The sequence below is a fragment of the Orycteropus afer genome, unplaced genomic scaffold (assembly GCF_000298275.1).
Source record: "Orycteropus afer afer isolate SDZICR_OR568_19922 unplaced genomic scaffold, OryAfe1.0 scaffold00033, whole genome shotgun sequence".
Taxonomy (NCBI): Eukaryota; Metazoa; Chordata; class Mammalia; order Tubulidentata; family Orycteropodidae; genus Orycteropus; species Orycteropus afer.
Window position 1 is genome coordinate 9550910 of NW_006921620.1, and position 23105 is coordinate 9574014.

Below are 23105 nucleotides of genomic sequence, written 5' to 3' on the forward strand. Positions count from 1 at the left end.
CTTTTTGCCAGTGTGTTGAGGTCACAATGAGCTTCTCAAGGTTATAGTGATTACACAGATAGTATCCTCAGAAACCAGCTATTGAATGTGCTGCACTGCTTCTTTAAAGAAAAGTGTTTATTGACTCTGAAAGGGTCATTAGAAGTCTTTTAGTAAGGACTTGAACTTTACCACAAGAAGCTGTATCCAGGCATTTATACTATTATCCAAAAAACCAAACTAGTTGCCACCAAGTCAATTGGTAATCCTCTATATTTCAGAATAGAAAGGTGCACCATTGGATTTTCAATGATTGTGCAAGTACATCATCAGACTTTTGAAAGTAGATCATCAGACTTTTTTTCTAAGGTACCTCAGGGTGGATTCAAACTGCCAACCTTTGGGTTAGTAGTTCATTGCTTAAACAATTGTGTCACTACAGAACTCTATACTATTAAACAGCCTAACCATTGGAATTGTCCAACAGATCCTCTGAGGCATGCTTCAATGGTTCCATCATAAAACCATTCACTTTAAAGATTATTCTTACTCAATGGAAATGTGCCTAAGGCATTTGACTGCTAACCAGAAGGCTGGCAGTTGAAACTCACCACCCACTCCTCTCAAGGAAGATTGGGCAATCTACTTCTGTAGAGATAGCACCTCAGAAACCCAAGGAGGGGTTGCTATGAGTTGAATAGATATGATGGCAGTGAGTTTGGTTTTTTTGGTTTTGTAATCCAAAAAGAGGTTCTTGAACCAATTATAAATGGACACTTTAAAGAGCACAGAAATGCTTTTAACTACATTGGGCAAATAAACAATAAGATAACATATTAAAAACTTAAAAAGTTTAGAATCCTTTCCTACAGTGCCTGATCTATACTCAGGAAACAATTTTTTTTTTCCGCCTGGCCAAAGTTAACCTCTGGTAACCAAGGGTAACCTCTCTGTCCAAAGTGCTGAATTGTTCCCAGAAATTCAAGCTGTATTCAGAAAAGGATATGGAACAAAGGATGTCATTGCTGATGTCAGGAGGATCTTGGCTGAGAGCAGAGAATAACAGAAAGATGTTTACTTGAGTTTTATTGACTACATAAAGGTATGTGACTGTGTGGATTCCCACAAATTAGAGATAGAATGGGAATCCCAAAATGCTTTACTGTGCTCATACACCAGTATGTAGACCAAGAGGCAGTCATTCCAACAGAACAAGGGGCTAGTGAGGAGCTTAAAGCAGGAAAGCTATGTGTCAAGGTTGTATCCTTTCACCATACTTATTCAATCTCAGAAGCTGGGCTAGATGAAGAATACATCAGGATGGGAGGAATACTCATTAACAACTTGTGATATGCAGATGACAAAACCTTGCTTGGTGAAAGTGAAAAGGACTTGAAGTATTTCCTGATGAAGAACAAAAGTCTTCAGTATGGTATACCTCAACATAAAGGAAACAAATATCCTCACAAAGGATCAATAAGCAACATCATGATAAACAGAGAAAAGATTGACGGTGTCAAGGATTTCATTTTACTTGGATCCACCATCAACGCCCATGGAAGCAGCTGTCAAGAAATCAAATGATGTATTTCATTGGGCAAATCTACTACAAAAGATTTCTTTAAAGTGTTAAAAAGCAAAGATGTCATACTGAGGTCTAAGGTGCACCTGACCCAAGCCATATTTTTTTTTTCAACTGCCCCATATCCATGCAAAAGTTGTACAATGAATAAAGAAGACTGAAGAAGAATTGATTGCTTCGAATTATGGTACTGGTGAAAAATATTATATATAGCATAAACTGACAGAATAATGAACAAATCTGTCTTGTAAAAAGTACAGAGCAAATGTTGCTTAGAAGTGAAGATTGTGAGACTTTATTTCACATACTTGGGACATGTTATTAGAAGGGACCTGTGTCTAGAGAAGGACATTATGTTTGGTAAAGTAGAGGGTCAGTGTTTTGGTTACCTAGTTCTGCTCTAACAAAAATATATCAAAAAGGGGATGGCTTGAAGAAGCAAGAGTTTATTCTCTTACAGTTTGGAGCCTTCAAGTCCTCGTTCAAAGTGTCAGGCTCTAGGGACTGGGTGAAAGCCCCTTGACCTTGGGCTTCAGCTCGGCCTCCTGCTCCCAGCCCATTGAAGCTGGAGGCTTTTCTTCACTCAGCTGCTGGCTGCTGAGGCTGACAAGCCCAAGGTTGACAAGTAATAAGTCACAGTCCTGATATTACCAAACCACATGGCAGGCCATTAATTCAAGTCCTTTAAAAGTCCCAAGATCAGCAGAGCATGGCAGGCAGCTGAACAACAACATGGCTACATGCAGGGTTCAAGCATGCCATAAACTAGATACTATTCCTAAAGTTGTTTCTTATATACAGGAAGTAGACCACATACCAAAGCAGCCACTCAGCTACTCCAATAGATTCTACCATGGAGTTAATTACCAGTCTCACCATGGAGAATAACTACATTCAGCTGCCCAGCCACTCAACCAGGCCCAGCCAAGTTGACACGCAAACTTAACCACCACGGTCAGCAAAAAAGATGAAGATCCTCAATGAAATGGATTAACACAGTGGTTGCAATACTGGATTCAAACATAGCAATGATTATGAGGATGGCACCACACCAGGCATTGTTTTGTCCTATTGTACATTGGGTTGGTAAGAGTCAGAACACATTTCATGGCACCTAACAACAATCCTTTGTCCAAAGTGCCTCAATCCTCCATCAAAGGCTTTAGAATTGTAAGGAGTTAAAGCAAAATAAAATAATACATGAAGATAAATAAATAATCGGATCCAAGGCTAAGTATCTCAAATGGCCCCCATGCCACTAATCCATTGCCTTAGAACCTCAAGTGTATTGCAGCCTCACAAGTCTTACAGCACCATGTATTATCTTGCTTATCATTGACATGAAATTATCTTCGCAGAATTCAACATGTGGATATTGCTATCTATTTTCAAGTGGAATGTATAAGCTCAACTCACTGCCATTGAGTTAATTCTGACTCCTGGTGACCCCCCTTTGGGTTTCTGAGGTGGAATCTCTACAGAAGTAGATTCCCAACCTTCCTTCTGAGAAATGGTTGGTGGCTTTGAACCACCAGCCTTCTGGTTAGCAGTCAAATGCCTTAGACATTACACCACGAGAGCTCAGTGGAGTTTAAAATGTGATGTCAATTTTCAATTCTTTCTGGTAGCATAGTGCTTAAGGCACTTGACTGCTAACCAGAAGGCTGGCAGTTCAAACACACCAGCCACTCCTCAGAAAGAAGGATGGGTAATCTACTTCTGTAGTGACACCACCTTGGAAACCAAGGAGGGGTCACTATGAGTTGGATTTGACTCCACGGCAGTGAGTTTGATTTTGGTTTGGTGTAATTTGTCGTAAAGAGCTGAATAAGTTGTAAAATAACAAAAAGACCTGATTACTCTGTTCTTTGGCTGTCCACATAATGAAGGCAGAACGAGCTCAAAGTTTTAACTGAACTATTGGCTTCCTCATTTAGAGGGGAGTAATTCCCTTGCGTCTTGACATGAAACTCGTCACCACATGCACCCTTCTCCCAAGTTAAGGGTAGAACGCAAACAAAAAGCTTCCCTAATTACATTCCCTATTAGTTGTTGTTGGTCTCAGTTCAGTCATTTCTTGACATATCCAGAAAAGAATAAATGCAAGAACACAACCTACATCTACTTTCCTTTCTTGGGAAGTTGCCCTTTTCCTGTTAATGTTATGTTACACTGTCAAGTCAATTTCAACTCTTAGCAACCCTATATGACAGAGTAAAACTGCTTCATAAGATTTTCTAGGCTGTAATCTTTATGGGAACAAATCACCAGGTCTTCTCCCCTATGGAGAGTCTGGTGGGTTCAAACTGTCAACCTTTTGGTTAGCAGCCAAGTTCTTAGCACTGCACCACCAGGGCCTAGGAAAACTTATGGGGCAGCTCTGCTATAATCTGTATGGTCACTATGGGTCAACTTGATGGCATTAAAAAACAATAACCTTTATGGGAGCAGATCACCAGGTCTTTCCTCCTGCAGAGCTGTTGATGGATTTGAATCATCAAGCTGGCTGCTGAGTGCTTAACCGTTGTACCAGCAGGGTTCCTTTAATAGAAATGCTTACTATTATTAGGAACATTATCTCATTTAATCCTGACAATAATTCAGTGAAGTAGATTATATTGTTATTACTATCTCACAGATGAGGAAACTGAAACATGTAGAGATTAAATCATGTACAAAATCACATCACTAAAACTGGGATTCAAAGCCATGCCTTCAGACTAGAGCTCTTACTCTTAACCCCTCTGCTGTATGCAATCTGTTGTGGTTCACATATAGTTGATGCAAGTGTCTTACTGCATGTGGGACTCTTGAACCACAAAGCTATGGACACTAAGGAGTAGTTGTTACATGGGATCCCATGTCTTGATTAGCCCAGCATGAGCTTGAATTGACCAGTCTGTTGCTTGTGTGAACTCACATCACTTCTCTCTCATCCATCTGCCCCGCTTCTAAGACCTAATCTTAGCTTTCTTCTAAGTCTTCCCTAGTATCTCTGCAAGACATCAGTCGAAACCTTTTCCCTAGATCTGTAAATATGAAAATATCTTTCCTGATTGTATCCCATATCCTTTTGATTCTGAGATGAGCTTGTGTTAATGGTGACTTCATATTCTTAAGTGGAGATACTCTGGTTTCAGCATCATTAAGTATTTTTTTAAATTCTGAAGCCCTATTATTCAATTTCCCTACACTGAACTCTGATATACATTAACTTTTCCTGATTTCTGTTGTTTCTCTCCTCTTCCAGCAGCCCACCCTTCTTCCTTCCCTATTCTTATTTCTTTTCTCTTTTTTCTCCCCTATCTTTCATCCTAATTCTTTTCAAATTGCTGTTTCCTCAGACTGTTAATCCAAACCTAACTCCTCCTGTTCCTTTAAACTTCTTTCTCACTTCTCTCTGTAAACACACAAGTTCACTGACAGTGCTCTTTCCTTCCCAACTCTGCTTCTGTAACCCACCTGACACCTGACCAGCTAGGGTATTCGATCCCATTCTCCACTCCTCTGAGCAGGAGCCATAATATCTGTCTTTCAGGGATTTATGTCACTTAATAAATATTCCTTGGCATTTTAAAAGACAGCCACCATCTGCCTCAAATAAAGCCCATCAGTGAACAGCCTTAGAAATATTAAAATCATTTATATTTGATAACAGGTACTTCACCTTTCCTTAACTTTTAACTCACATTCACTTTTTAGATGCAGATGCTACTTCATTGTTCTTTACACAGCACAAGTCCAGAGGGCAATGGGCTCATAAACTTGATTTTTTTTTTTTTTTACAAAAAGAAAAATCTCAGTATCACACTGTCTTCAGACAATTTATTTTATAGCTAGGGCTTGGTGGATGGCAAAACAAATATATAGCCTGGTTTTTGAAAGTTAGTTTATTTGTTGTTAGTGAAATACATTCTATACCATACTTACTGATATAAAGGACAGGACTCATTCCCAGCAGCAGAAAATAGGAGAAAGTCCAGGCAGATGGCAAATCTGCATCATGGGAGAGTCAGCAGTGAACAACAGGTGTGCTGGCAGAGAAGCCACATACAGCATCAGGAGCCGTGTTGGCAGCAGGTAGAGTCAATATCAGGGAAATCTGGCAGCAAGTAAAAGGAGCCAACCACAAGCACTAAAGTTCAGGGCCATAATGTGATTCAAGAAGCAAGACAGGATTGTAGTAGTGGAAGATATAGGATAATAGGCAGAGGCAGACAATAAACACATTGGCACTGAGGATTTTATTACAATAACTGGAATTGGGAGTCAAGGGAGAATTTTGTTCACAAAGAAGGTGATAATGGCTAGGGTAGAAGATCAGCAAGAAAGATGGGAGGCTGAGCTATTGAATTCCTGCCTCTGATTCAAATTCCACTTGCCTGTGACCAGGATTGGCCTGAAGATTGAGAATAGAATCTAACTTGCAGGTGGGAACCAAGCAGCTCGGCTCTCCAGCTAGAGGCAAATAAGCCCATCAGAGCATTACAGGGTGAACTCTAGGTGGTTAGAAGGTGATGGGGGGCATGTCTCAGTTTGCTAGTGCTGCTATAACAGAAATATCATAAGTGGATGGCTTTAAAGAACAGAAATATTTTTTCTCACAGTTTAGGAAACTAGAAGTCCAAATCCAGATTGTGGTTTTGGGGAGAAGCCCTTCATTGTCTATTTTAGTTTCAAATAGCCAACAATCCTTGGAGCTCCTGGCTTTGTAGATTTTTGTCCCCATCATCATTAGATGGAGTCTGTCTTTCTCCGTTTGAGTTGCTTTTCTCTGTGTCTGTGCTGTTGCTCTGGTAATGTAGTGGTTAAGGCTTTTAGCTACTAACCAAAAGATCAGTGGTTCACACCTACCAGTTGCTGCTGAGAAGAAAGATGAGGCAGTCTACTTCCGTAAAGATTTACAGCCTTGGAAACCCAATAAGGGTCACTATGAGTTGGAATCGACTCTCCATGGCAATGAACTTGGGTGCTGCTCTTTATAACTCAGAAGTGATTAGGTTTAGGACACACACCCTGACAATGGCAGGACTTGATTCACATAACAAAGAAAACTTTATTCCCAGATAGGGGTACATCTACAGGTATAGGGGCTAGGATTCCAACATATTTTAGGGGGCACAATTCAATCCATAACAAAGGTGGGGGAGTAGAATCCACAGCCTTGGCAGCTTCTGGCACCGCTGAGATTGCCAAGCATCTTTTTCCCCATCGGAGTTCATGTGACACAGATTGCAGTCTCCCAGCAGAGAACTGCCTGCCTGCCTATTGGCTGTGACCCCAGGGCACCTGTGCCACAAACCCTTAAACCTGAGGCAAAGGATAGCAACTTCTCTATAAGCCCTACAATCAAACTAAAATTAATAATCTGAAAGAGGAAACCCTGGTACCTAAAATTTTTCCTGAGAGTATCATCTCACACACATGTGACAGATAAGACAAGTTCGGGTTAGGGAACACCTTAGATATGCACAACAGAGAGCCATGGGACTTCCAGAATGCTTTTTGGTCCAAATGGGCACTTGATAAATATTCAAAAGTTGATTGATCTCCATTATCTTTAGGTTTCCAGGAAAAGTAGAAAACTTGATTGTAACCATGCCCCTGGCCAATTCTACTTCATCCTGTAGTGGAAATATAAGTAATCCTAGGCTCAATATATTCTTTAGTGTTATTCAAAGGTCAAATTTTACTATATAGGAGTGATTTCCTAAAGGGAGGGAGACCTACTATGGAGATTTTTTGGCTATAATGTCTATAATTTAAAATACAAAATACCTACTGCCAGGGAAGTTGCCCAGATTCTCAATGCTGGCAAGTTGCTGAGCTGCCCAGATAAACACTTTATTTAAATACAAAGAATGGTGTGTATTGGGGTGTGCCATCTATTCCAATGTTAATTATTTCAAAACAAAATGTATTTTTAATGACTATTATTTGTATGTTTCTCAATGAAATCGTTTTTGCCAAACAAATCAATGTCCTAATTGAGAAGGCAGCAACTTGCACTTTTTGCTGGTGTGAGCAGTTTTGGAGACTCCCATTTCCACTGTCACAGAGCAAGTACTGACACCTCACTGCCCTTCATTGAAACATACAGAAGATGATCCTTAGATGGCTGAAATGCCTCTACCTTGACTGTCCAAGCAGGAGGTAGAAAGAACTAATCCATTTCATTTAAAGCTGTGAGTATCATCTTGGCATCAAAATGACAAATGATCCTTCTCCATGTGTGAAACATGCTGGAGTTAGTGGGCTACGTACCAGGGCTATAAAAACTTGGAAATGTCAACGGCATTTCCAAGCATCTGCTCTCTCTAGCCCCACATTTCTAGGCAACTGCAAGATTCTTCAAGATGATGCATGCAAGCTCTAGTCCTCCAGCATAATCTGTCAGGAGAAATTTTAAATTTACATCAAATAAATTAGGTGAATCATCCTACTCTCCCCTGTTACTGCTCCATGGGGGTCTCTAGGATGAAATGAAATCGTGGTTACATTTCCAAATGGGTTATAAACCCAATACAGCTCTCCTTAGAGACCCACAACTTATACTTCACCATTTCCTGATACAGTACTGCTGCTGTAAAGATACTCCATACACACTTGGTATAGTAGTGAGCCTTGGGGAAAAGGCAAAAACAGGGAAGAGAATTCTGACAATGGATGGTTGAAAGCTTAGTGAACCTTATCGAATAAAACTCACACACACACACACACACACACATACACACACAAACCCAAAATGTCCGGCCCTCCATCACTGATCCCTGTTTTCTGGATAACTCTATCCCATTATATGCTGATATAATGGTATACTAGCAAATAGATAAATAACACCTCTCCAACCTGACAGGGAATTCATACCCTGTGAAGTCCCCCTTTGTGATTCTGAGCTTTAAACGGGGCTTCCCCTACAAAGTCCTCAAAAAGGGATTGTGTGTGTGTGTCTGTGATGAATCCTAAATTTAACTTTTGACTTTTTAATTTAAATTTTTGACCAGATACTTATTTCAGCCAGGGGAGGTTTTCCAGATGGACATAGAGAATAATTTCATTTTTGTAAGACCTACTCCTTGCTTCATCCCAGAAGGAATAGTAAGAACCCCAAAATGGCAAACTCTGGCAGCATTTAGTATGCTCTGGTTCAGCTTCCAGGGAATTACCGAAATACACATAGCCTTCCTCTAGGTATTTTTAGAAAACATGCAAAAACTAAGAAATAAAAACATTGACTAACTGCACACATCACTGAGATGATTGCTAATTTAGAAATACACTTCTAGCAACTCATTTTCTCCTACTGTTTCCAGGCACAGTACCAGCAAGAAATTAATTGCCTACAGAAGGAGGAAAAATGTAAATAAAATAGAACCAGATAGATTTCTCTTTAAAAAAATAAAATAAATAGTGTATATGGATCTTTAACAATATTTTAAAGTTTCCCAACTAACTGAGTAGTTAGGCTCCACTTGCAGTTGTCTGAGACCAAAGTCAATGCACCAAACATGGATTTTCTGGGTGTGACAGTCATCCCTCTCTGGCAGTTTCCATGATGTATTCATGTCATGAGCATTCGTGATCAGTCATCATGAAGTTTTTTATTAATGTTCATGTAATCTTTCTTCACTAATAGACCAAAATATTTCTCATCAAGAAATAAATGATTAGATTACTGATACAAGTGGCTTTAGAGAAGTACATTTATAATGCAGTAGTTTCAGAAATAAATTCTCCATTAAAAAAAAAGAAGAAAAAAACTAAAATGAATATACTTAAAGTTTTATCTCTCTCCCACTCCTTCTCTTGGACAGAAGCATTTGGGTGGTTAAAAAAATGGAAAAGGGAGAAGGGAAAGGAAGCAAGGAACATTTACTGGGGAGTCACAATATTCCAGGCACCATGCTGGGTATTGAATTATCTCATTTAGTTTCAAAAACAACTTCTTAGAGGAACTATCATTACCCCATTTTATTGATAAGTTAAGAGAACTGTACTCATGTTAAGTATTCAAGGTCATGCAGCTAGTAAGTAGAAAAACCCATTTCAAACTAGATGATTTATTTGACCACAAAATTTGTGCTATGAGCATCCCATAGTATCAGCAATGCACATATTTAGCATAAGGAGAAAAGGATGTAGCCATCGAGTCTATTGCGACTCATAGCAACCCCTCCTTGGGTTTCTGAGGCAGTATCTCTACGGAAGTAGATTGCCCGGTCTTCCTTCCAAGCAGTGGCTGGTGGGTTTGAACCGCCAGGCTTCTAGTTAGCAGCCAAGTGCCTTAGGCACTACACCGCCAGAGTTCCTAGTTCTGTCTTTAAAGATGTAAATTTTAGACCAACTCCTATTAATATATACTGTCTGCTTTCTGTTTGGCTGAATTAAGGGTGTTAAACTTTCACACAGTCATTAAAACAAAAATAATCAACCCAACATTTATCTTCCCACAAGAGCACTAGAGGCCCGGTGAGATAGGGATCATCAGCCAAAGAGTCAGAAAATTTTTTACTCACAAGACTAACTCTGATATCTAAAAGATGCCTTAGGGATCTATTACTTATTTCCATTTCATGCCACAGTGAAATAACTAGATAGGCAGCCCCCATAGAGTTGACTCTACTTCATGGTGATCTTATGTATAACAGGACAAAATGTTGTAGGTCTTGTGTCAGCCTCACAATCGTCAGCATATTCCAGCCCACTGTTATGGCTGCTGTGCCAATCCATTTTACTGAGGGTTTCCTTCACCCTCACCAGCCCTCCACTTCGCCAGTCACTATGTCCCCCTCCAGCAATTGGTCACTCTTGATAATTGCCCAAAGTAAGCAAATTGATGATGTTTTATTGGGATCCATAAACAAAAAGCATAAACCTGCTGCCTCATGTCAATTCTGACTTATAGAGACCCTATAGCACAGAGTAGAACTGCCCCACAGGGTTTCCATGACTATAAATCTTTATGGGAGCAGACTGCTCCATCTTTCTCTTATGGAATGGCTGGTGAATTTGAAACAACAGCCTTTTAATTAGCAGCCAACTGTTTAACCACTGTGCCACCGGGGCTCCTTGGTATGATCCATGTTGTTGTTTTTAGGTGCCATTGAGTTGGTTCTGACTCATAGTGACCCTATAAAGAACAGAACAAAATACTGCCAGTCCTGCATCATCCTCACAATCACTGTTGTGTTTGAGCCCATTGTTGCAACCACTGTGTCAATCCTTCTCATTGGGTCTTCCTCTTTTTCACCGACTCTCTATTTTACCAAGCATAATGTCCTTCTCTATGGACTGGTCACTCCTGGTAACATGTTCAAAGTATGTGAGACAAAGTTTAGCCATCTTCACTTCTAAGGAGCATTCTGGCTGTACTTCTTCCAAGACAGATTTGTTCATTCTTCTGGCAGTCCATGATATATTTAATAGTTTTTGCCAATGCCACAATTCTAAGGCATCAATTCTTCTTCAGTTTTCCTTATTTACTATCCAGGTTTCCAATGCCTATGAGGTGATTGAAAACACAGTGGTGTGGGTCAGGTTCACCTTGGTCTTCAAAGTGATATCTTTGTTTTTAAATACTTTAAAGAAATCTTTTGCAGAAGATTGCCCAAGGCAATGCATCCTTGGATTTCTTGACTGCTGGTTCCATGGGAATTGATTGTGGATCCAATCAAAATAAGCTTCAATAATTTCTCCATTTATCACAGTGTTGTTTATTGGTGCAGTTGTGAGGATTTTGGTTTTTTTTTTTTTTTTTTATGTTGAGGTGTAGTCTATACTGAATGTTGTAGTATTGAACTTTTATCAGTGAGTATTTCAAGTCCTCTTTGCTTTCAGCAACCAAGGTTGTGTCATCTACATATCACAGGTTGTTAATGAATCTTCCTCCAATTCTAATGCCATGCTCTTCTTGTGATCCATAGTGATCACTAATTCATGTTCAATTAATTCAGACAAACATTCTTGGTATGAAGACCATAATTGGGAGTTAGAGTGAGAAATGCAAGTCAGTGCAGGCATAGTGGCCAATTAGCCTTAAGAAGAGGTGGCTGATAGACTGGAATGGCATTAGACTAGAGCGCTGAGATGAGAATTCAGCTCTAATTCATATTTGTGATAAGAGTCTAGAGAAATCACTTAAACTTTCCAAGCTTAATTTGCTCATCTCTTAAATAAAGATGTTATATTAAATATATCCAAGGTTCTTTGCAGTCTATTTTATGCTTCTAAGCATGTGATCAAAATGGAATTAGAAGAGAGTTCATAGTCAGGGTGGAGAAACCTATGCTGATGTTCAGACTTGCATTAAAACAAAGAATCTGGATAAAGCAAAAAACTCTTGTTATTCTAGGCCAAAGGGTCAAGGCAAAGAGGAAGGCAAAATCCAAGTAAAATATTTCAATAGTGACAAGTTTAAGATGTCATCAGTTAGAAGACTCTATGTACAGAACAGTCCATTAAGTTTAAATCTACGGTTTTCTTCCTCAAGAAACAGAAAAAAAATCTTTGATAAGTACTAACCTGAAGATAGGAGCTCTGGTGGCATAGTGCCTAAGGCACTTGGCTGCTAACCAGAAGGCTGGTGGTTCAAACCCACCAGCCATTCCTGGGAAGGATGGTTTGGCAATCTACTTCGCTAGTGATACCACCTCAGAAACCCAAGGATGGGTCTCTATGAGTCAGATCCGACTCAATGACACATAACAACAACAACAACCTGAAGATTGCAAGTTGAAGTAATGGGAATACCTAGTTTGAATGAAAAGTGTTCTAGAAGTTTCTAACCAATGCCAGCATACTGACACACTAATTTTTGGATATCTAAGTGCAATTTATGAAGAAGAACATGGCATCAGGATTGGAGGAAGACTTATTAACAACTTGTGATACGGAGATGACAAAACCTTGCTTGCTGAAAGTGAAAATGACTTGAAGCACTTAGTAATGAAGATTGAAGATTACAGTCTGCAGTATGGATTACACCTCAACACAAAGAAAACAAAAATCCTCACAACTGGACCAATAAGCAGCATCATGACAAATGGAGAAAAGATTGAAGTTGTCAAAGATTTCATATTACTTGGTTCCACATCAACACCAATGGTCAAGAAATCAGATGATATATTGCACTGGGCAAATCTCCTGCAAACGACCTCTTTCAAGTGCTGAAGAGTGAGCATGTCTCTTTGAAGACTAAGGTGCACCAGACTCAAGCTGTGGTGTTTTCAATAGCCTCACATACATGGGAAAGCTGGATAAGAATAAGGAAGACTGAAAAAGGGCTGATGCTTTTAAGGTGTGGTATTGGCAGAGTATTGAAAGTGCCATGGGCTGGCATATGAACTAACAAATCTGTCCTGGAAGAAGTGCAGCCAGAATGCTCCTTGGAAGGGAAAATAGCCCGAATTTTTCTCACCTACTTTGGTTATATTGTCACAGAGACCACTCCCTGGATAAGGATATCATGCTTGGTAAAGTGGAGGGTCAGTGAAAAAAGGGGAAGGCCTTCACTGAAATGGATTGACACAGTGGCTGCAACAATCAGCTTAAGTATAGCAAGAATTGTGAGGCTGGCGCAGGACCAGGCTGTGTTTCATTCTGTTGTACATAGGGTCTCTCTGAGTTGAAGCCAACTTGATGGCACCTAACAACAACAATAATAAGTGCAATTTTGACAACTGTTTTCAAGGATTTGATATTGGTCTCAATTTTGTTGTTGTTGTTATGTGTCGTTGAGTCAGAACCAACTCATAGCGACCCCTCCTTGGGTTTCCGAGGTGGTATCAATACAGAAGTAGATTGCCCCATCTTCCTTCCAAGGAGTGGCTGGTGGGTTTGAACCGCCAGCCTTCTGGTTAGCAGTCAAGTGCCTTAGGCACTACGCTACCAGAGCTCAATTCTGTTAGCAACTCCTATATTCTTTTTTTTTTTTTTAAGTATTTTAATGTGTTTTACTTGAAAGTTTACACAGCAAATTAAGTTCTTCTTTAACAACTTTTTATTCAAATTGTTCTTTGCCATTGGTTAAAATTTTACAATGTGTCAACATTCTCATTATTTTCATTCTGTTTTTTTCTATTTCCATTAACCTAGCTTCTCTTCCTCTCCTTGCCTTCTCATCTTTGATTTTGGGTAATATTGATTGTTTGGTCTTATGTAGTTAATTGTGTAAGGGAACATATTGCTCACAGGAGATATTATTTATTTTATAAGTCAATGTATTATTTGGCTGAAAGGTGACCTACAAAAATAGCTTGAAATCCAAGTTCAAGGGTTATATTAGGGAGATAGTCTTGGGGGAATTTCTGGTCCCAACTGGTTCAGTAAATCTGGCCTTCTTTAGGAAAAAGGCCATTTTATCCAAGACCCCTATTATGTTCCTGGTCAGAACAGTCAGTAGTGGTAACCAGGCACCATTTAATTCTTCTGGTCTCAGGTTAAGAAAGGTTGTGCTTCATGTGGACTGTTAGTCCTGTGGCCTAGTTTCTTCTTTGAACTTTTGATTATCTTCATTCTCTTCTGCTCCATACAAGTAGAGACCAATAGTTGTATCTTAGGTGGTTGTTCATGAGCTTTTAAGACCCCAGGCACTACTCACCAACCTAGGATAATCTAGAACATTATCTTTGTGAACTATGTTGTGCCAATTGACTAAATTGTCCCCTGAAACTATCATCCCATGCCTTCTTACCCAGTAATCTAATCCTGCAACTTGTTTAGATATGTCTAGGAAATTTCTGTAACTCTGATCCCAATGTTATATATGTGGATATATATAAACACAAAAATGTGCATATACACACAAATGTGTGTATACATATGCCTACATATGTATCCATACATGCATGTGCATTAACTCACATATGCCTTTCTATACACTTATAAGCATCCATATCTACCCAAATAATTGTAAACATATTTTGGGGGGTTGTTGTTTATATTGTTGTTGGAGCTCTGGTAGCATAGTGCCTAAGGCACTTGACTGCTAACCAGAAGGCTGGCAGTTCAAACCCATCAGTCACTCCTCTGAAGGAAGATGGGGCAATCTACTTCCATAGTGATACTGCCTCGGAAACCCAAGAAGGGGTCACTGTGAGTCGGGTCTGACTTGACCGTACATAACAACAACAACAACAACAACAACAACATATTGTTGTTACACAATTGTACATGTTACAGCATTCACTGAAATTGTTTGTTTTTCACATGTACTTCTTAATGTCTTCATTGACCTTGGTCAAGTTGTGCTGATTTCACCTATATTTGTTCTTGTCTTTCCCATCAACAAAAGCAACAAGTTTCTACTATCTAGAAAGTAATTCCTCTCCCTATTCCTCTCATCCCTGGTAACCATCAAATAACTTTGCTTTCTGTATGTGATTTTTATCAGAATGATACCACACAATATTTGTCTTTTTATGATTGACTTACTTCACTCAGCATAATGTTCTCCAGATTCATCTATGTTAAAAGATGTTTTGTAGAATCCATATTATTCTTTATAGTTGTGCAGTATTCCATCGAGCAATTTCTATATTCTTAAAGGAACAGAGCTAAAGAAATCAATAAACTACAGAGGCATTTTAGGACCTTAGGTTTTCTTTGAGGGAAATTTAATTGATTTATAATAATAATCACTTGAATTATAAAAAAATTTTTAAAAATTGGCACTATATTTAAAATCAGTCTTAATAATAGCCACCATCCTGCTTGTTGTGTTGTTGTTATGTGCCGTCGAGTCGACCCCGACTCATAGCGACCCCTCCTTGGGTTTCCGAGGCAGTATCACTATGGAAGTAGGATTGTCCAACCTTCCTTCCAAGGAGTGGCCAGTGGGTTTGAACCGCCAGCCTTCTGGTTAGCTGTCAAGTGCTTTAGCCACTATGCTACCAAAGCTCCTACCATCCTGCTTAGCCAGCATTAAATACATACATAGCCCAGGCAGGTGAAAAAATTTGTGGTTTTATGTATTTTGTAATTGTATAACTTCATGAGAAAGAGGATAGGTAATTTGGGGGTTTATTTGGATCAGTCAATAGTATAATGCTAACTACCTTCAATGTCAACTGAGATATTTATTTTATCTATGAAAAGAGATCATATCTATCTATCTATCTATCATCTATCTATCTATCTATCTATCTATCTATCTATCTATCTGTTGTGTGCCTTTGAGGTGATTCTGACTCGTGGTAAACTTGTATGGCAAGGTAGATCTACCCCATAAAGTTCCCTAGGCTATAATCTGTGTAGGAACAGATCACCAGATCTTTTCTCCTAGAGAGTGACTGATGGGTTTGAACCAACAACTTTTCGATTAGCAGCTAAGCACTTAACCATTGTCCCACCTTAAACATTGTGCCACCAAGCCTCGCTAATTCTCTTCTCCTTCTCTGTCTCTCTGTCTCTCTCTCTGTATATGTATATACACACATATGTGTCTGTATACATACACACATGCATATATTGACATATACACATATGTGATAGATATGATATATATGTGCACATATCAGACCATGTGTGTGGTGGTTAAGGTTATCTGTCAATTAGGCTAGGATATAATTTTCAGTGGTCTGGCAGATTATGTAATCATCCTCTATTTTGTGATATTTTCTGGTTTTTGCAACATGACCAGCAGCCTACAGTCTGACCAGCAGATTTCAGTACTTGCCAGCTCCCACAGCTCTGAGATCTAGCAGACTGTCTTCTGACCTGCCTATTTTGAGTTCATCAGCACCTACAACCACATGAGTCAGAAGAAACTTCCAGCCTGAAGTCTGACTCAAGGATTTGCAATTTATTAGCTTCTGCAACTACATGAAACATTTCTTTGAAATAAATCTCTCTCTATATATATTTATCCACTACTCGTCTGTCAGTTTGTCACACTGTGGTGACTTGGGTGTTTCTGTGAGGCAGGAAGCTATGCTACTAGTATTTTGATTACCAGCAGAATCTCCCATGGTGGACAAGTTTCAGTGGAGCTTCAACACTAAAACAGGCTGAGAAGAAGAATGAGGCCATCTGCTTCTGAAAAAATTAGCCAGTGAAAATCTTATCAATAGCAGTGAACCATTGTCTAATATATTACTGGAAAATGTTATGAATAGCACTGAAACATTGTCTGATACAGTTCCAGAAGATGAGCCCTCAGTTTGGAAGTTACTCAAAACATGATTGGAGAGGAGCTGCCTCCTCAAAAGAGAGTCGTCTTTAATGATGTGGATGGAGTAAAGCTTCAAAGACCTTCGTTTGCTGATGGGGCATAACTCAAAATGAGAAGAAACAGCTACAAATATCCATTAATAATAAAAATGTGGAATGTGTGAAGGATGAATCTGGGAAAATTGGAAGCTGTCAAAGATGAAAGGGAATACATAAAGATCAGTATCTTAGACATCAGTGAGCTGAAATGGGCTGGTATTGGCCATTTTGAACCAGACAATCATATGGTCTACTACGCCAGAAATGACAAAGTAAAGAGGAATGGTGTCACATCGATTGTCAAAAAGAGAGTTTCAAGATCTATCCTAAAGTACAATGCTGCCAGTGTTAAGATAATATCCATATGTCTACAAGGAAGACCAGTTAATAAAACTATTATCCAAATTTACACACCAACCAATAAAGCCAAAGATGAAGAAATTGAACATTGAACATTTTTACCAACTTCTGCAGTCTGGGAATTAACCAAATATGCAATCAAAATGTATTGATAATTACTGGTGATTGGCATATGAAAATTAGAAATGAAGAAGAATCATTGGTAGTTGGAATCAACTAAGGTCTTGGTGATAGAAATGATGCCAGAGATCATATGATAAAATTTTGCAAGACCAACAACTTATCCATTGCAAATACCTTTTTCCAAAACATAAACAGCAGCTATACAAGTGGACCTTGCCAGATGGAATACACAGGAATTAGATCAACTATATCTGTGAGAAGAGGCAATAGAGAAGCTCAATATCTTCGGTCAAAACAAGGCCAGGAGCTGACTGTGGAACAGACCATCAATTGCTCATATGCAAGTTCAAGTTGAAGCTGAAGACAATTAAAACAAGTCCACAAGAGCCAAGATATGACCTTGATTATATCCTACCTGAATTCAGAGACCATCTGAAGAATAGATTTGACTCATTGAACACCAGTGACTGAAAACCAGACGACCTGTGGGATGACATAAATTATATCATATATGAAGAAAAGAAATGGTCATTAAAAAGGCAGAAAAGGAAGAAAAGACTAAAACAGATGTCAGAAGAGACTTTGAAATTTGTTCTTCAAAAGAGCAAATGGAAGAAATGACAAGATAAAAAAGCTCAACACAAGATTTCAAAGGGTAGCTCAAGAAGACAAAGTAAAGTATTATAACAAAATATACAAAGACCTAGAGTTAAAAAACCAAAGAACACATTCAGCATTTTTCAAGATGAAAAACTGAAGAAAAAATTCAAGCCTTGAGTTGCAATATTGAAGGATTCTATGAGCAAAATATTGAACAAAGCATGAAGCATCAAAAAAGGATGGAAGGAATACTGTACCCAAAAGAATTGGTCAATGTTCAACTATTTCGGGAGGTAACATATGATCAAGAACCAATGATAATGAAGAAAGAAGTCCAAGATGCACTGAAGCAATAGGGCAAAAACAGGGCTCAGGAATTAACAGAATACCCATTGAGTTATGTCAATGAATGGATGCAACATTTAAGGTGTTTACTCATTTATACCAAGAAATTTGGAAGACAGCTACCTGTCAACTCACTGGAAGAGATCAATATTTGTTCCTATTCTAAAGAAAGGTGATTCAACAGAATGCAGAAATTATCAAACAACATCATTAATATCACACATAAGTAAAATTTTGCTGAAGATAATTCAAAAATGGTTGCACAAGTTTATTGACAGGGAACTTCCAAAAATTCAAGTTGCATTCAGAAGAGGACATGGAGCAAGGAATATCATTGCTGATGTCAGATGGATCTTGGCTGAAAGCAAAGAATACAAGAAAGGTGTTTACCTGTGCTTTATTAAGTATGCAAAGGCATTTGGCTGTGTGGGTGGGTCATAAAAAATTATGGATAATGCTGCAAAGAATGGGAATTCCAGAACACTTAATTGTGCCTATGGGGAACCTGTACATAGATCAAGAGGCTGTCATTCAAACAGGAAGAGGAGAAATGGCATGGTTTAAAATCAGAAAGGTGTGTTGTACCCTTTCACCATACTTACTCAGTCTGTTGGCTGAGCAAATAATCCGAGAGGCTGAACTATGTAAAAAAGAAAATGGCATGAGGATTAGAGGAAGACTCATTAGCAACCTGCAATATGCAGACAACACAACCTTGCTTGTTGAAAGTGAGGAGGAATTGAAGCACTTACTGATGAAAATCAAAGACTAATTTTCAGTGTGGATTACACCTCAACATAAAGACAATGAAAATCTTCACAACAGGGCCAATAAATAGCATCATGATAAATGGAGAAAAGATGGAAGTTATTAGAGATTACATTTTACTCACATCTACAATCAACACCAATGGAAGCAGCAGTGAAGAAACCAGATGTCATAATGCATTGGACAAATTTGCTGCTAAAGCCTTATTTAAAGTGTTAAGAAGCAAAGATGTCACTTTGAAGACTAAGGTGAGCCTAACACAAACCATGGTATTTTCATTCACCTCATGTGCATATGAAAGCTGGAAAATGAATAAGGAGGCCAAAAAAATTTGATGCCTTTGAATTGTGGTGCTGGCAAAGAATACAGAAAATACCATGAACTGCCAAAAAAATGAACAAATCTATCCTGGACGAAGTGCAGTGGGAATGCTCCTTGGAAGTGAGAATAGCCAGACTTTGTCTCACCTACTCTGGTCATGTTGTCAGAAAGGACCATTCCCTGGAGTCAGAGATCATGCTTGGTAAAGTACAAAGTCAATGAAAAGGGTCAGACCCTCAACAAGATGGATTGATACAGTGACTGCAGTGTTGGACTCAAGTATAACAAAGATTGTGAGGGTGGTGCAGGACCAGGAAGTGTTTTATTCTGTTGTACATAAGGTTGTTATGAGTCAGAGCTGACTTGACAGCACCTAATAATGACAAGTAGCTCTGGTAATGTAGTGAGGAGCTCTCGTAGCATAGTGCCTAAGGCACTTAACTACTAACCAGAAGGCTGGCGGTTCAAACCCACCAGCCACTCCTTGGAAGGAAGGTTGTACAATTACTTCTGTAGTGATACCACCTTGGAAACCCAAGGAGGGGTCACTATGAGTCGGGTCCAACTCGACAGCACATAACAACAATAATGACAAATATATATATGTTGAGCAATTTATATACATATATGTATGTATGTATATATTTCACTGGATTTGCTCCTCTGGAAAACTGAACCTAAGACAATGTGCTTTGGGTTGACGAGTGCAGTTCACAAATGAATATGTACAAGAATAAACTTTATAGCACTATTCATGTGTCAGTGGAGGCTTGCATGTTGATATGATGCTAAATAGCAAAGAGTGTCCAGACTAAGACTAGGAAGAAAAGCATGGTGACCTAATTTCACAAATCAGCTAATGAAAACCCTATGGATCATATTGATCTGAAAAGCAACTGATCAAGGGATGGCACAGGACTGGGCAGTGCTATGTTCCATTGTGTATGTTGTCATAGTGAGTCTGAGGTGACTCGACAGCAGCTAACAACTGTTCATGAAACAAATATTAAGTATAAATCAATTAAATACATCTTCAAATTATTTACAGAGAATAGTGTGGAACAGTTAAAAATAGAAGTGGATTTCTATATGTGGTCATTGAAATATATCGTTAAGGAATTACAACGTAGTACTCTAAATATAGGAGCTCTGGTAGCATAGTGGCTAAAGCACTTGACTGCTAACCAGAAGGCTGGCGGTTCAAACCCACCAGCCACTCCTCGGAAGGAAGGTTGGGCAATCCTACTTCCGTAGTGATACTGCCTTGGAAACCCAAGGAGGGGTCGCTATGAGTCGGGCCAACTCGATGGCAAACAACAACAACAACAACAACTCTAAATATGTCCCCATAGTAGTATACGCATAAAGGAAAGATGACACCTATGCATCATTATCAGAAGGAAGATGGAGCAATCTATTCCTGTAGTGATACTGCCTTGGAAACCCAAGGAGGGTTCGCTACGAGTCGGGTCCGACTCCCCGGCACATAACAACAGCAAGAGCAACGCATCATTATATCATTTACTATATATTTCCTATTATGTGCAAATTGGATACAACTTTATATTACTGTCATAATTTTTTTAAAAATCAAAAGAAAAATAAAATACATGAAGGCTCCACATAAACATGCATGCTCCTCTCTGGAAGTCTACATATATGTTAAGCATTAGGGCAGAACTGTGTGGCAATGTGACATTTAAGACTTTTTATATTTCAATTCATATTTCAATATTTTTAAATTTTATATAAGATATCTAACACATGTATCACTCATAGTAATATCTGTCTCCTAATGATGATGATAGTCATGATGATGAATAATAATGTGAGTGATGTTGGCTTTTAAAGTTCCTCAAAGAAATGAGGATAGGAAATTTTGATTAATGCAATTTTGTATGTATTTAAGCTTCAGTATGCCAAATATTTGAGGACCCAGAATTCAAACCAACCCAGTGCTCAATGTATTGATGAATACACGCAAATAAAGAGATAGAGGAATTTTTTATTATTTTGAAACTTATGTGACCATTAGAAATGAAGTTGTACTTACTGAAACAACCACTTCACACAATATTTCAAGATAAATTAATATGTTTTCATGTGCCAGGCACTGTGCTAGGCACTTCGGGATGCAAGTTGCTGTTGCTTTTGCTGCTTTTTAATGTATTACTGTAGCATAGTGCACTGAGAAGAGTCTGCTCTGGACATGTGGAGATGAGAACTATAGATCAAACTGACAGATGAACTGTAGTTCTGGTTGGCCCACTTGCCTTCTCTGGGTCTCAATTTCCTTATAAGGACTAGACTGTTCTTTGTCTACATTTTCTTCTACTGGATCTATTCTGTGTCTCAGTGAAAATCTGAACTACTTATATTACTGATTGTATCCTCTGCATCTAGAATGGTCTTTGCTACATAGAGATGCTTAATACATTATGTGTTGAAAGATCTAATTCCTTAGTAGTGTTTTCTAAAGTTTTATAAGTGAGCCTTTTGGTGAGCATAACTTGGAGGAAACAGTGGAACAACAGAGAGTAAAGGTCAAGATCTGTTTCTTGGGCAAGCAACCTTCCTTGCCTAAAAAACAAAATTAAATGTTATGGATTGAATTGTGTCCTCTAAAAAGATAGGCTGAAGTCCTAATACCTGGTAGTTATCAGTGTGACCCTGTTTGGAAGGTCACTGCAGATGTGATTAGCTAAGCTGACATGAAGTCACATGGAGTTGGGTGGGTCCTAACCTAGTATGATGAGTGTACTTATAAAAAGAGAAGAGACATAGAGACAGAGAAGCACAGAGAGAAAAAGCCAACTTAAATATGGAGGCAGAGATTAAAATGATGCCTCTGCAAGCCAAGGAACACCAAAGACTGCCAGGCACCTCCAGAAGCTAGGAAAAGGCAAAGACGCTTGCCTTAGAGCCTTCAGTGAGAGCTTGGCCCTGCCAACACCTTGATTTTGTACTTTAGCCTCCAGAACTGTGAGAGAACAAATATTTGTTGTTTTAACCCACCTACTCTGTTATGTTTTGTTACAGCAGCCCAAGGAAACTAATACACCAAACAAAACAAACAAAAAATCCTATGGCAAGACCATCAATGAATTGTACTTTGCTTCAGAAACCTCAATGCAAGCTCTGCAGTGTCAGCTGGGAAGGTTATATAAACAAAGCTGAGCCTACTTAGCGAGTCCTATTGGAAGCTCAAATAATTGAGCCCCCTCCTCTTTTGCATTCCTTTCCTCCCTCTTTTACTGTTGCTGAAACCTGCCCTATAAATCAGATTTAATTATCTATAAAATTTAGTGTAGAAAAGAATTTACTCATTAAAAATGTTCATCAACTTGCTACCCACGTTCCAGACTAATAGAAGCGGAAAAGGAACACCATGGAAACACCAGACGGGCTGGAGAGATAAGCAGTCTTTGAAATACCTGAACCTCAATTAAATAGCATGTTCCAGTTTCTGTATCTGCCTTTTAAAATATCATGTCGGGAATAAGTAAATGTCACTGAATAATCAGCCTATTTCCTCCTCTTTTCTTTTTAGGTGACCTGCTTCAACAGGTTTTTCAAAATGGATTGTCTCAGTTTACCTCCTTTGCTGGTGTGCTCCCCGAGATATTCTCCCCAGACATGTGCGTGTGTTTGCAAAATGTCATAATCCTCTGTACAGCTAAACACTACAGCTCACATTTAGTCACAGAGTGAGGAGCAGTTAATTAATGAGAGCCAAGGGAGGCAGTAAGGAAACATTGGAGAAAAACGTAGCCGATGGAAGATCATAGGGGAAATGTCTGAAGTCAGTCCAAGATAAATC